The sequence below is a fragment of the Polistes fuscatus genome, unplaced genomic scaffold (genome assembly GCF_010416935.1).
Source record: "Polistes fuscatus isolate 324 unplaced genomic scaffold, CU_Pfus_HIC Scaffold18, whole genome shotgun sequence".
Classification (NCBI taxonomy): Eukaryota; Metazoa; Arthropoda; class Insecta; order Hymenoptera; family Vespidae; genus Polistes; species Polistes fuscatus.
The window spans coordinates 4,006,740-4,011,091 of record NW_025113086.1 but is presented as its reverse complement, the minus strand read 5'-3'; the positions used below and the strand labels follow the sequence as shown (position 1 = coordinate 4,011,091).

Below are 4,352 nucleotides of genomic sequence, written 5' to 3'. Positions count from 1 at the left end.
TGAAATTAATACCGAAAGAACTAAAATGAATTTAAATTAAAAACATTTAAAAAAAAATTGCAACGCGTAATTAAATAATTAATTCGATAAATCATTTCATTTACTTTACAATTAATTAACGATACGTGAAGTTAAAATTTTCTAATGCATCGAACGATCCATTTGGAAATTGATGCATTTCTAAAATTAAAGAAAAGAAAGAATGAAAGAAATACACTTGCACGTATGTATGCAGTTGTATATACCACCATTGATTAGTATAATTTCCATGGAACGATGGTGAACGTCTTCTTGAAACCATAAAAAGAATAAGAGATTATGATAGAAATTTTTGTGAAACTATCGATACATATAATCGATAATATAATATAATTCTAATTACAGATCTTCTTACCTAATTTCAATGCATTCACGTCATCGATAATGATTGCATGTACCTGTAATGAAATTTGATTAGATTACAAAATTTGATAATGAAATATTTTTTAATTACGGAGTAATTAAGTTCTTACGTGGAGCGAAACTAGTTGAGACTTGTTTCGACGGCGTCCGACAGCTGAATGCGGTATGACGTAGCTCGAGTCACCCCACCCCTCCTATTTACCTTATATGGCAGTCGCGAAATGTTTTTCTATGCGTACTCGATGATAGACGATGTGTATACATAGACAATGCTCGTTACCTCGTTTGACTTTGACCTTCACCTTCGCATGTTTTTCTTTATCTCTGCGTACGTTCAAACGTATTTGATCATTAGTACACATAAACGTTTATATAAAAAGTAAATACGTTATGAATAATACGTTAAATATGTTATATATAAAATCTCCTATAATAAAATATTTTTATAGGACGTTTGTTTAAACAATTGCACAAAAATTAAAAGACTGCTAATATATAATCATAATTTTGGTTTAATTTGGTTTATAATCATAAAGTCGGTAAGTCGCATTACCGACCGAAAAATGCTGATAGTAAATTACCATCAGAGTTACCGACCGAGAAGAGTTAATGGTAAGTTACCATCAGAGTTACCGACCGAGAAGAGTTAATGGTAAGTTACCATCAGAGTTATCGACCGAGAAGAGTTGATGATAAATTACCATCAGAGTTACCGACAGTAGGAAAACCTTCATTGTAAATTACCATCAGTGTTACCGACAGTAGGAAGACCGACAGTAGAAAAACTAATTACTTTATAATGTTTTTTAATAACTTTTATGTATTTACAGATACCAGGGAGTTGTACAAAATTATAGAAATTAAAGTTGCGATGTATAAAAGAGATTGCATTCGATTCATTCATTGCATTGCACAGGAACATTAAAAAAAATGTACATTTGTTTAGACATTTACATAAAAATGAAAAAATGCTAAAATCAGAGCGTTTTATCTTAATTTCTCTTTATTTCAATTAAAATTCTCGTTACACACATGCGCAACGTTAGGAAAGTCATATAAATAAAATTTAAAAAAACAAATTTTATAGAGCACAATGGCTCAATCTAACGACGAATTTCGAGGAGGAGGGATCACAGAACATATACTCCTAGTTTTTAAGCAACAATAGACACTTGCATCTATTATATTAACAATTATTTTAATGCACTAATGCACTCTCTTTATGTTACAGCTAAATTTTACCCTCGAAGTCATCACTGCGCAGAAGCATTAAAATAATTACATAAAAATTAAAAGAATACTAAGATGAGAACGTTATAATATTAAATTTTATTGATTAATTTTATTGATTTTCTTTTATATTTATTATTTTTTTTTTTTTTTTTTATATTTATATTATTATAATGCACTAATGCACTCTCTTTATGTTACAGCGGAATTTTATCCTCGAAGTCATCACTGCGCAGAAGCATTAAAATAATTACTTAAAATAGATAAAAATACGAAAATCATAACGTTTTAATCTTTAATTTAATTAAATAGATTTATTATTTTTTTTATACACATGCTCAACGTTCGGAAGGTCTTGTAAACAACTTTCACCAAAAGAACTTTAACAGAGAACAATGACTCAGATCAACGGCAGATTTCGAAGAGGACAGTGCATACATCATATATTCTAAGCTTTTTAACAACAATAGACGCTTGCATCGGTTAATTAACAATTATTATAATGCACTATTGCACTCTCTTTATGTTACAGCAAAATTTTATCTTCGGAGTCATCACTGCGCAGGAGCATTAAAATAATTACATGAAATAGATAAAAATGCGAAAATCATAACGTTATAATCTTAAATTTATCGATTAGATGGATTATTCACTTTATACACATGCGCAACGATAGGAAAGTCATATAAACAACAATTAATAAAAGTAATTTCATAGGGGACAACGTCTCATTCCAACGGTGCATTTCGAAGGGGACGGTATATAGATTATATATTCCGATCTTTTAGACAACAATAGACGCTTGCATCGATTAATTAACAATTATTATAATGCACTAATGCACTCTCTTTATGTTACAGCGGAATTTTATCCTCGAAGTCATCACTGCGCAGAAGCATTAAAATAATTACATGAAATAGATAACAATACGAAAATCATAACGTTATAATCTTAAATTTATCGATTAGATGGATTATTCACTTTATACACATGCGCAACGTTCGCAAAGTCATATAAACAACTTTCAATAAAAGTACTTTCATAGAGGACAACGTCTCATTTCAACGGTGGATTTCGAAGGGGACGGTACATAGATCATATATTCCGATCTTTTAGACAACAATAGACATTCCTATCGATTATTTTACAATTATTTTAATATTCTAATGCAATCTCTTTATATTTCAGATTGTTTAAACACATATGTACTGGTTTAAACATTACATACTTATTAACATACTTTGAATATAAAATAATTTTAATGTGATATTTTTCTGCATAAAAATTTTATTATCCAAAGTCATCATTACACAGGGACGTTAAAACAAATGTATATTAGTTTAAACAATTACATAAAAATTAAAGGAATGTTTAAATCAGAACGTTGCCATGTGATAAAGTTTTTAGTGTATATTGTCTTTATTTTATTCGTATTTTTTTTTTAAATATTAACAAGGAACGTATACACCTAATAGAAAAATAGATTAGATAATAATAATTATTAATTGGATAATTATAATTATTAATAAAATGGATTTTTTATTTACTTAATAAATAAATTATGTGTGTTTTTCTGTGCGGTGTGATAAGGTTTATAGTGCATATTTTCTTTATTCATTTCGTTATTTTTAAAATATTAATAAGATACGTGTACCTTAAATAGAAAAATAGAATAAATTTTTTATTTATTTAATAAATAAATTATCATATCTAGATTAACTAGCGTGGTCATGAAGAAAGCCGAGTTACGTACGTGACGGGGCAAGCTTGTGTGCGTGAAATACATTTCTATTGGTTACTCGGAATTTCTAATTGCTCATTTACAATGTTAATAATTATCAGCCGATTTATTATCAGCTAATCAGGGCTCTTTGCTGACTTCCCTTCCTTCTTTTCTTGGCGTCGGTGCTAGAGATCGCACGGATACTATGTCGTCCCATTCATCTCAGGTAATTAAAAAATATCCTTAAAAATATCCTAAAAAATGCTGTTGCAGTGACAAGAAATAATCAAGACACAAATATATAAAAGGTAAACATAATAATCTTTTATTTCTAAAACACAAGTATTATATTACACTTGAATAATATTTATTCAAAGTATTAAAGATCTTATTCTTTCTGCATAGGTGTTCAATCAATGTACTGCAAAAGAGAGCGTATGATTTTTCACTACGATAAGAAGAATCCAACAACACTTTTATCATGAAAGATTTAAGAAGACACCAATGAAAGTGTTCCGTTCTCACACTGGAAGGAAACCATGTACTATAATATTACATCAAAAGAATTGAAGAAGAAATGTATCCTGATTAATTCAAATTTAAAAGACGAACAGGAATCATATTATATCAAGAATTCTTTTCTTGTACAAATTGTATCGCCAAGCCTCCTACCAAGTAATGAAAGATTTAATGTCAATCGACTTACTAGAAAATATTCAAAACTTGTATCAACGAATTTCTTCTTCGCAGAGATGCCATGGGAATCATTTTGCAAATAGAATGCAGCAGCAGTTTAAAAGAACTTTTAAAAAGCAAACATAATTATCTTGTATAGGGAATAAACCAATGTTATAATAATTTTTTAAATAATATTTATTCAAAGTAATAAAGATCTTATTCTTTCTGCATAGGTGTTCAATCAATGTACTGAAAAAGAGAGCGAATGATTTTTCACTACGATAAGAAGAATCCAACAACACTTTTATCATGAAAGATT

General features: G+C 28.8%; 1 long non-coding RNA gene across 1 annotated transcript; it reads right to left on the bottom strand.

Moving 5' to 3' along the window:
• Positions 1-209: 209 nt before the first annotated feature.
• LOC122515509 lies at positions 210-537 on the bottom strand. The gene is made up of 3 exons (XR_006303288.1): positions 513-537; positions 395-437; positions 210-290 (listed from the first exon to the last, which is right to left on the bottom strand). It is a non-coding gene; the product is annotated as an uncharacterized LOC122515509 (long non-coding RNA).
• Between the last annotated feature and the right edge of the window lie 3,815 nt (positions 538-4,352).